Source organism: Nothobranchius furzeri, chromosome 4, assembly GCF_043380555.1.
Source record: "Nothobranchius furzeri strain GRZ-AD chromosome 4, NfurGRZ-RIMD1, whole genome shotgun sequence".
Lineage (NCBI taxonomy): Eukaryota > Metazoa > Chordata > Actinopteri > Cyprinodontiformes > Nothobranchiidae > Nothobranchius > Nothobranchius furzeri.
Genome location: NC_091744.1, coordinates 21,392,897 through 21,405,157, shown reverse-complemented (window position 1 = coordinate 21,405,157; position 12,261 = coordinate 21,392,897).

Genomic DNA, 12,261 nt, shown 5'->3' with positions numbered 1-12,261 from the left:
AGATAAAACGGGTAAGGCAAGTCAAGCTGTTAAACTTTACCGGCTGCAAATCACCATTCAAGTTAATTAAGCATCAATAATGAATTATATGGCATCATGACAAAACGTTATGTAATATAATTAACAGTATGATGTGACTGATGCCACCAAACTGTCTTGTAGCCCCTCAGAGTCAAACACAAGATCCAGTAGGCCTAATAAGCACCAGGCAGAAACTCACAATTCCAGAGCGGGCATGTACAGGTAGGATTACTTATTGAGTCAGTGAACTGAATATTATTAAAATTTATATGATGAAAACTATCCTGGCTCTATATGAAAGTGTTCTAAAATGCTAGATGATTCAGGATTGATCAGAAAGCGTGTAAAAAAGGAAAATGAATGCTGAATTGTGACCATTTTCACACAGTGTAGTGTCAGAAGAGCCAGGAGCCAGCAGTGAGGGTATTGCTCCTGTTGGGATAGAAGGTGAGCCAACTCATGTGCAAACAAGCAAACATCAGTTTCATTATAATAATTTTAATGTCCAAAGAATAGTAGTGACCTGTTGTATTTTTATTAGTAAATGCACAAAGCCCACAACAGATCGCTATTAGAATGAAAGTAAAATGAAATAAGCCTGCATATTTTGCCATAGAAAATATTTTAATTGGTTACAAAAAATGTGTTTTCCATATCAAATGTGCTAAAGCTTTACAGATGATTATTTTAATTGTGTGCAGGTGAGTCTAGGGAAACTGGAAAAAGTGTAAAAGGGAGTGCTGAGTCATTTCAATTTAAAGGTTTGAAAATCTCAGAACAGCTGCTTGAACAGCAGGTAGATTGTTATATTGTTAGAGAATGTGTTGTAAAGAACAATGTTGGAGATCTGCACTGATGTTCAAATAAACCTACATTGTAAAGCAACTCTTTCTTGCACTGAATTACAAGGCTTTACCGAGTAGTGTGCTTTTGTAGACTATACATGTAAAGTTCTAACATGATTTTAATAATAATTCGTTAAGTGGGCCGGTCTGGGGTCTGAAACTCCAGGGCTGAAAATGTGTCCCACTCCGGCCCTGGAGTAATCTAAAACAAACCTGACCTCTCTAAGACATTCAGAAGAAAAGTTAAAAGCCCACAAAGGTGTAACTGGACTACTTCTTTAAAGTGACACCAGGCCCGGTGACCTTTGGGACATGGTTTCACCCCCTTAGGGATGAGCTATCATCGTGTAACATTCAGATCACTTACAACTCAAAAGATTCTACCTTCCTGTAACGTTTCGGCCTGATTGGACCTTGTTTTCACACAAATGGACCCAGAATGATGTGAAATTGTGCTTCATGCAACATAATTCTGGGTGCCATTTAATAACCATAAGTGCTAATGACTCCATTCCCTTTTGGGGTAATAGGGGCTGTTGATTGGAGTACCCTAAAACAAACCTGACCTCTCTGAGCCATTCAGAAAGCAAGTTATAAGCCCCCAAAAGTGTGTTTAGAACGCTGCCTTTAAGGAATAAGTGATCCGGTGAACTTTATGACCTAACTTGACCTCCTTAGGAATGTGCTATCATCATGAAACACAGGAATCATTTACAACTCACTAAACTCTACGTTTCTGTGATGTTTCAGTCTGATTGAAGCTTTTTTCTGAGAAATGGACCCGGAATTATGTGAAATTGTGCTTTGTGCGACATAATTCTGGGTGCAATTTAATAACCATAAGTGCTAATGACTCCATTCCTTTTTGGGGTTATAGGGGCTGTTAATTGGAGTACTCTAAAACAAACCTGATCTCTCTAGGACATTCAGAAGCGAAGCTATAAGCCCACAAATGTGTAACTGGACTACTTCTTTAAAGTGACACAAGACCCGGTGACCTTTGGGACATGGTTTTACCCCCTATAGGAATGTGCGATCATCATGAAACGTTCAGATCACTTACAACTCAATAGATTCTACCTTCTTGTAACGTTTCAGCCTGATTGGACCTTGTTTTCACACAAATGAACCCAGAATGATGTGAAATTGTGCTTTGTGCGACATAATTCTGGGTGCAATTTAATAACCATAAGTGCTAATGACTCCATTCCTTTTTGGGGTTATAGGGGCTGTTAATTGGAGTACTCTAAAACAAACCTGACCTATCTAGGACATTCAGAAGAAAAGTTATAAGCCCACAAAGGTGTAACTGGACTACTTCTTTAAAGTGACACCAGGCACGATGACCTTTGGGACAATGTTTGACCCCCTTAGGAATGTGCTATCATCATGAAACATTCAGGTGACTTACAACTCAATAGATTCTACCTTCCTGTAACGTTTCAGCCTGATTGGACCTTGTTTTCACACAAATGGACCCAGAATGATGTGAAATTGTGCTTCGTGCAGCATAATTCTGGGTGCCATTTATAAACCACAAGTGCTAATGACTCCATTCCTTTTTGGGTTTATAGGGGCTGTTAATTGGAGTATGTTAAAAGAAACGTGACCTCTCTAGGACATTCAGAAGAAAAGTTATAAGCCCACAGAGGTGTAACTGGACTACTCCTTTAAAGTGACACCAGTCCCGGTGACCTTTGGGACATGGTTTGACCCCCTTAGGAATGTACTATCATTATGAAACGTTCAGGTGACTTACAACTCAATTCAGAAGCCAAGTTATAAGCCCCCAAAGGTGTGTTTGGAATCCTGCCTTTAAGGAACAAGTGATCCGGTGACCTTTATGACCTAACTTGACCCCCTTAGGAATGTGCTATCATCATGAAACACAGGAATCGTTTACAACTCAATAGATTCTACTTTTCTGTGACGTTTCAGCCTGATTGAAGCTTTTTTCTGAGAAATGGATGCAGAATGATGTGAATTTGTGCTTTGTGCAACATAATTCTGGGTGCCATTTAAAAACCATAAGTGCTACTGACTCCATTCCTTTTTGGGTTTATAGGGGCTGTTAATTGGAGTACGCTAAAAGAAAAGTGACCTCTCTAGGACATTCAGAAGAAAAATTATAAGCCCACAAAGGTGTAACTGGACTACTTTAAAGTGACACCTGGCCCAGTGACCTTTGGGACTTGGTTTGACCCCCTTAGCAATGTGCTATCGTCATGAAACAGTCAGGTGACTTACAACTCAATAGATTCTACCTTCCTGTAACGTTTCAGCCTGATTGGACCTTGTTTTCACACAAATGGACCCAGAATGATGTGAAATTGTGTTCGTGCAACATAATTCTGGGTGCCATTTAAAGGCCGTAAGTTCTAATGACTCCATTCCTTTTTGGAGTTATAGGGGCTGTTAATTGGAGTACTCTAAAACAAACCTGACCTCTCTAGGACATTCAGAAGAAAAGTTATAAGCCCACAAAGGTGTAAGTGGACTACTTCTTTAAAGTGACACCAGGCCCGGTGACCTTTGGGACATGGTTTGACCCCCTTAGGAATGTGCTATCTTCATGAAATGCAGGAATCATTTACAACTCAATAGATTCTACTTTTTGTGACGTTTCAGCCTGATTGAAGCTTTTTTCTGAGAAATGGACCCGGAATGATGTGAAACTGTGCTTTGTGCGACATAATTCTGGGTGCCTTTTAATAACCATAATGACTCCATTCCTTTTTGGGGTTATAGGGGCTGTTAATTAGAGTATGCTAAAAGAAACGTGACCTCTCTAGGACATTCAGAAGAAAAGTATTACGCCCACAAATGTGTAACTGGACTACTTCTTTAAAGTGACACAAGGCCCGGTGACCTTTGGGACATGGTTTGACCCCCTTAGGAATGTGCTATCTTCATGAAACACAGGAATCATTTACAACTCAATAGATTATACTTTTCTGTGACGTTTCACCCTGATTGAAGCTTTTTTCTGAGAAATGGACCCGGAATGATGTGAAATTGTGCTTTGAGCGACATAATTCTGGGTGCCAATTAATAACCATAAGGGCTAATGACTCCATTCCTTTTTGGGATTATAGGGGCTTTTAATTGGAGTACGCTAAAAGAAACGTGACCTCTCTAGGACATTCAGAAGAAAAGTTATAAGCCCACAAAGGTGTAACTGGACTACTTCTTTAAAGTGACACCAGGCCCGGTGACCTTTGGGACATGGTTTGATCCCCTTAGGAATGTGCTATCATCATGAAACGTTCAGATCTCTTACAACTCAATAGATTGTACCTTCCTGTAATATTTCAGCCTGATTGGACTTTGTTTTCACACAAATTGACCCAGAATGATGTGAAATTGTGCTTCATGCAGCATAATTCTGGGTGCCATTTAAAAACCATAAGTGCTAATGACTCCATTCCTTTTTGGGTATATAGGGGCTGTTAATTGGAGTACGCTAAAAGAAACGTGTTCTCTCTAGGACATTCAGAAGAAAAGTTATAAGCCCACAAAGGTGTAACTGGACTACATCTTTAAAGTGACACCAGGCCCGGTGACCTTTGGGACATGGTTTCACCCCCTTAGGAATGTTCTATCATCATGAAACGTTCAGCTGACGTACAACTCAATAGATTCTACCTTCCTGTAACGTTTCAGCCTGATTGGACCTTGTTTTCACACAAATGGACCCAGAATGATGTGAAATTGTGCTTTGTGCAGCATAATTCTGGGTGCCATTTAAAAACCATAAGTGCTAATGACTCCATTCCTTTTTGGGGTAATAGGGGTTGTTAATTGGAGTACTTTAAATCAAACCTGACCTCTCTGAGACATTCAGAAGCCAAGTTATAAGCCCCCAAAGGTGTGTTTAGAACGCAGCCTTTAAGGAATAAGTGATCCAGTGACCTTTATGACCTAACTTGACCCCCTTAGGAATGTGCTATCATCATGAAACACAGGAATCATTTACAACTCAATAGATTATACGTTTCTGTGATGTTTCAGCCTGATTGAAGCTTTTTTCTGAGAAATGGACCCGGAATGATGTGGAATTGTGCTTTGTGCGACATAATTCTGGGTGCAATTTAATAACCATAAGTGCTAATGACTCCATTCCTTTTTGGGGTTATAGGGGCTGTTAATTGGAGTACTCTAAAACAAACCTGACCTCTCTAGGACATTCAGAAGAAAAGTTATAAGCCCACAAAGGTGTAACTGGACTACTTTAAAGTGACACCAGGCCCGGTGACCTTTGGGACATGGTTTGACCCCCTTAGGAATGAGCTATCATCGTGAAACATTCAGATCACTTACAACTCAATAGATTCTACCTTCCTGTAACGTTTTGGCCTGATTGGACCTTGTTTTCACACAAATGGACCCAGAATGATGTGAAATTGTGCTTCGTGCAACATAATTCTGGGTGCCATTTAAAAACCATAAGTGCTAATGACTCAATTCCTTTTTGGGGTAATAGGGGCTGTTGATTGGAGTACCCTAAAATAAACCTGACCTCTCTGAGACATTCAGAAGCCAAGTTATAAGCCCACAAAGGTGTGTTTAGAACGCTGTCTTTAAGGAATAAGTGATCCGGTGAACTTTATGACCTAACTTGACCTCCTTAGGAATGTGCTATCATCATGAAACACAGGAACAATTTACAACTCAATAGATTTTACGTTTCTGTTATGTTTCAGCCTGATTGAAGTTTTTTTCTGAGAAATGGACGCGGAATGATGTGAAATTGTGCTTTGTGCGACATAATTCTGGGTGCAATTTAATAACCATAAGTGATAATGACTCCATTCCTTTTTGGGGTTATAGGGGCTGTTAATTGGAGTACTCTAAAACAAACCTGACCTCTCTAGGACATTCAGCAGAAAAGTTATAAGCCCACAAAGGTGTAACTGGACTACTTTAAAGTGACACCAGGCCCGGTGACCTTTGGGACATGGTTTGACCCCCTTAGGAATGAGCTTTCATCGTGAAACATTCAGATCACTTACAACTCAATAGATTCTACCTTCCTGTAACGTTTTGGCCTGATTGGACCTTGTTTTCACACAAATGGACCCAGAATGATGTGAAATTGTGCTTCGTGCAACATAATTCTGGATGCCATTTAAAAACCATAAGTGCTAATGACTCAATTCCTTTTTGGGGTAATAGGGGCTGTTGATTGGAGTACCCTAAAATAAACCTGACCTCTCTGAGACATTCAGAAGCCAAGTTATAAGCCCACAAAGGTGTGTTTAGAACGCAGCCTTTAAGGAATAAGTGATCCAGTGACCTTTATGACCTAACTTGACCCCCTTAGGAATGTGCTATCATCATGAAACACAGGAATCATTTACAACTCAATAGATTATACGTTTCTGTGATGTTTCAGCCTGATTGAAGCTTTTTTCTGAGAAATGGACCCGGAATGATGTGAAATTGTGCTTTGTGCGACATAATTCTGGGTGCAATTTAATAACCATAAGTGCTAATGACTCCATTCCTTTTTGGGGTTATAGGGGCTGTTAATTGGAGTACTCTAAAACAAACCTGACCTCTCTAGGACATTCAGAAGAAAAGTTATAAGCCCACAAAGGTGTAACTGGACTACTTTAAAGTGACACCAGGCCCGGTGACCTTTGGGACATGGTTTGACCCCCTTAGGAATGAGCTATCATCGTGAAACATTCAGATCACTTACAACTCAATAGATTCTACCTTCCTGTAACGTTTTGGCCTGATTGGACCTTGTTTTCACACAAATGGACCCAAAATGATGTGAAATTGTGCTTTGTGAAACATAATTCTGGGTGCCATTTAAAAACCATAAGTGCTAATGACTCAATTCCTTTTTGGGGTAATAGGGGCTGTTGATTGGAGTACCCTAAAATAAACCTGACCTCTCTGAGACATTCAGAAGCCAAGTTATAAGCCCACAAAGGTGTGTTTAGAACGCTGTCTTTAAGGAATAAGTGATCCAGTGAACTTTATGACCTAACTTGACCTCCTTAGGAATGTGCTATCATCATGAAACACAGGAACAATTTACAACTCAATAGATTTTACGTTTCTGTTATGTTTCAGTCTGATTGAAGTTTTTTTCTGAGAAATGGACGCGGAATGATGTGAAATTGTGCTTTGTGCGACATAATTCTGGGTGCAATTTAATAACCAAAAGTGCTAATGACTCCATTCCTTTTTGGGGTTATAGGGGCTGTTAATTGGAGTACTCTAATAGAAACCTGACCTATCTAGGACATTCAGAAGAAAATTTATAAGCCCACAAAGGTGTAACTGGACTACTTCTTTAAAGTGACACCAGGCCCCATGACCTTTGGGAAATGGTTTGACCCCCTTAGGAATGTGCTATCATCATGAAATGTTCAGGTGACTTACAACTCAATAGATTCTACCTTCCTTTAACGTTTCAGCCTGATTGGACCTTGTTTTCACACAAATGGACCCAGAATGATGTGAAATTGTGCTTCGTGCAGCATAATTCTGGGTGCCATTTAAAAACCATAAGTGGTAATGACTCCATTCCTTTTTGGGGTAATAGGGGCTGTTAATTGGAGTACTCTAAAACAAACCTGACCTCACTAGGACATTCAGAAGAAAAGTTATAAGCCCACAAAGGTGCAACTGGACTACTTCTTTAAAGTGACACCAGTCCCGGTGACATTTGGGACATGGTTTGACCCCCTTAGGAATGTGATATCATCATGAAACTCAGGAATCATTTACAACTCAATAGATTCTACTTTTCTGTGACGTTTCAGCCTGATTGAAGCTTTTTTCTGAGAAATGGACCCGGAATGATGTGAAATTGTGCTTTGTGCGACATAATTCTGGGTGCCATTTAATAACCATAAATGCTAATGACTCCATTCCTTTTAGGGTTTATAGGGGCTGTTAATTGGAGCAATCTAAAACAAACCTGACCTCTCTAGGACATTCAGAAGAAAAGTTGTAAGCCCACAAAGGTGTAACTGGACTACTTCTTTAAAGTGACACCAGGCCCGGTGACCTTTGGGACATGGTTTGACTGCCTTAGGAATGTGCTATCATCATGAAACATTCATATCACTTACAACTCAATAGATTCTACCTTCCTGTACCGTTTCGGCCTGATTGGACCTTGTTTTCACACAAATGGACCCAGAATGATGTGAAATTGTGCTTCATGCAACATAATTCTGGGTGCCATTTAAAAGCCGTAAGTGCTAATGACTCCATTCCTTTTCGGGGTAATAGGGGCTGTTGATTGGAGTACCCTAAAACAAACCTGACCTCTCTGAGACATTCAGAAGCCAAGTTATAAGCTCAATAAGGTGTGTTTAGAACGCTGTCTTTAAGGAATAAGTGATCCAGTGAACTTTATGACCTAACTTGACCTCCTTAGGAATGTGCTATCATCATGAAACACAGGAATCATTTACAACTCAATAAATTCTACGTTTCTGTGATGTTTCAGCCTTACTGAAGCTTTTTTCTGAGAAATGGACCCGGAATGATGTGAAATTGTGGTTTGTGCGACATAATTCTGGGTGCCATTTAGCAACCATAAGTGCTAATGACTCCATTCGTTTTTGGGTTAAAATGGGCTGTTGATTGGAGTACCCTAAAACAAACCTGACCTCATTAGGACATTCAGACGAAAAGTTATAAGCCCACAAAGGTGTAACTGGCCTACTTCTTTAAAGTGACACCAGGCCCGGTGACCTTTGGGACATGGTTTGACCCCCTTAGGATTGAGCTATCATCGTGAAACATTCAGATCACTTACAACTCAATAGATTCTACCTTCCTGTAACGTTTCGGCCTGATTGTACCTTGTTTTCACACAAATGGACCCAGAATGATGTGAAATTGTGCTTCATGCAACATAATTCTGGGTGCCATTTAAAAGCCATGAGTGCTAATGACTCCATTCCTTTTTGGGGTAATAGGGGCTGTTGATTGGAGTACCCTAAAACAAACCTGACCTCTCTGAGACATTCAGAAGCCAAGTTATAAGCCCACAAAGGTGTGTTTAGAACGCTGTCTTTAAGGAATAAGTGATCCGGTGAACTTTATGACCTAACTTGACCTCCTTAGGAATGTGCTATCATCATGAAACACAGGAATCATTTACAACTCAATAGATTCTACTTTTCTGTGATGTTTCAGCCTGATTGAAGCTTTTTTCTGAGAAATGGACCCGGAATGATGTGAAATTGTGCTTTGTGCGACATAATTCTGGGTGCCATTTAATAACCATAAGTGCTAATGACTCCATTCCTTTTTGGAGTTATAGGGGCTGTTAATTGAAGTACCTAAAACAAACCTGACCTCTCTAGGACATTCAGAAAAAAGTTATAAGCCCACAAATGTGTAACTGGACTACTTCTTTAAAGTGACACAAGGCCCGGTGACCTTTGGGACATGGTTTGACCCCCTTAGGAATGTGCTATCTTCATGAAACACAGGAATCATTTACAACTCAATAGATTATAATTTTCTGTGACGTTTCACCCTGATTGAAGCTTTTTTCTGAGCAATGGACCCGGAATGATGTGAAATTGTGCTTTGAGCGACATAATTCTGGGTGGCAATTAATAACCATAAGGGCTAATGACTCCATTCCTTTTTGGGGTTATAGGGGCTGTTAATTGGAGTATGGTAAAAGAAACGTGACCTCTCTAGGACATTCAGAAGAAAAGTTATAAGCCCACAAAGGTGTAACTGGACTACTTCTTTAAAGTGACACCAGGCCCGGTGACCTTTGGGACATGGTTTGATCCCCTTAGGAATGTGTTATCATCATGAAACGTTCAGATCTCTTACAACTCAATAGATTGTACCTTCCTGTAATATTTCAGCCTGATTGGACTTTGTTTTCACACAAATGGACCCAGAATGATGTGAAATTGTGCTTCGTGCAACATAATTCTGGGTGCCATTTAAAAACCATAAGTGTTAATGACTCCATTCCTTTTTGGGTTTATAGGGGCTGTTAATTGGAGTACGCTAAAAGAAACGAGACCTCTCTAGGACATTCAGAAGAAAAGTTATAAGCCCACAAAGGTGTAACTGGACTACTTCTTTAAAGTGACACCAGGTCCGGTTACCTTTGGGACTTGGTTTGACCCCCTTAGGAATGTGCTATCATCATGAAACGTTCAGGTGACTTACAACTCAATATATTCTACCTTCCTGTAACGTTTCAGCCTGATTGGACCTTGTTTTCACACAAATGGACCCAGAATGATGTGAAATTGTGCTTCGCGCAGCATAATTCTGGGTGCCATTTAAAAACTATAAGTGCTAATGACTCCATTCCTTTTTGGGTATATAGGGGCTGTTAATTGGAGTACGCTAAAAGAAACGTGTTCTCTCTAGGACATTCAGAAGAAAAGTTATAAGCCCACAAAGGTGTAACTGGACTACATCTTTAAAGTGACACCAGGCCCGGTGACCTTTGGGACATGGTTTCACCCCCTTAGGAATGTTCTATCATCATGAAACGTTCAGCTGACTTACAACTCAATAGATTCTACCTTCCTGTAACGTTTCAGCCTGATTGGACCTTGTTTTCACACAAATGGACCCAGAATGATGTGAAATTGTGCTTTGTGCAGCATAATTCTGGGTGCCATTTAAAAACCATAAGTGCTAATGACTCCATTCCTTTTTGGGGTAATAGGGGTTGTTAATTGGAGTACTTTAAATCAAACCTGACCTCTCTGAGACATTCAGAAGCCAAGTTATAAGCCCCCAAAGGTGTGTTTAGAACGCAGCCTTTAAGGAATAAGTGATCCAGTGACCTTTATGACCTAACTTGACCCCCTTAGGAATGTGCTATCATCATGAAACACAGGAATCATTTAAAACTCAATAGATTATATGTTTCTGTGATGTTTCAGCCTGATTGAAGCTTTTTTCTGAGAAATGGACCCGGAATGATGTGAAATTATGCTTTGTGCGACATAATTCTGGGTGCAATTTAATAACCATAAGTGCTAATGACTCCATTCCTTTTTGGGGTTATAGGGGCTGTTAATTGGAGTACTCTAAAACAAACCTGACCTCTCTAGGACATTCAGAAGAAAAGTTATAAGCCCACAAAGGTGTAACTGGACTACTTTAAAGTGACACCAGGCCCGGTGACCTTTGGGACATGGTTTGACCCCCTTAGGAATGAGCTATCATCGTGAAACATTCAGATCACTTACAACTCAATAGATTCTACCTTCCTGTAAAGTTTTGGCCTGATTGGACCTTGTTTTCACACAAATGGACCCAGAATGATGTGAAATTGTGCTTCGTGCAACATAATTCTGGGTGTCATTTAAAAACCATAAGTGCTAATGACTCAATTCCTTTTTGGGGTAATAGGGGCTGTTGATTGGAGTACCCTAAAATAAACCTGACCTCTCTGAGACATTCAGAAGCCAAGTTATAAGCCCACAAAGGTGTGTTTAGAACGCTGTCTTTAAGGAATAAGTGATCCGGTGAACTTTATGACCTAACTTGACCTCCTTAGGAATGTGCTATCATCATGAAACACAGGAACAATTTACAACTCAATAGATTTTACGTTTCTGTTATGTTTCAGCCTGATTGAAGATTTTTTTCTGAGAAATGGACCCAGAATGATGTGAAATTGTGCTTTGTGCGACATAATTCTGGGTGCAATTTAATAACCATAAGTGATAATGACTCCATTCCTTTTTGGGGTTATAGGGGCTGTTAATTGGAGTACTCTAAAACAAACCTGACCTCTCTAGGACATTCAGAAGAAAAGTTATAAGCCCACAAAGGTGTAACTGGACTACTTTAAAGTGACACCAGGCCCGGTGACCTTTGGGACATGGTTTGACCCCCTTAGGAATGAGCTATCATCGTGAAACATTCAGATCACTTACAACTCAATAGATTCTACCTTCCTGTAACGTTTTGGCCTGATTGGACCTTGTTTTCACACAAATGGACCCAAAATGATGTGAAATTGTGCTTTGTGAAACATAATTCTGGGTGCCATTTAAAAACCATAAGTGCTAATGACTCAATTCCTTTTTGGGGTAATAGGGGCTGTTGATTGGAGTACCCTAAAATAAACCTGACCTCTCTGAGACATTCAGAAGCCAAGTTATAAGCCCACAAAGGTGTGTTTAGAACGCTGTCTTTAAGGAATAAGTGATCCAGTGAACTTTATGACCTAACTTGACCTCCTTAGGAATGTGCTATCATCATGAAACACAGGAACAATTTACAACTCAATAGATTTTACGTTTCTGTTATGTTTCAGTCTGATTGAAGTTTTTTTCTGAGAAATGGACGCGGAATGATGTGAAATTGTGCTTTGTGCGACATAATTCTGGGTGCAATTTAATAACCAAAAGTGCTAATG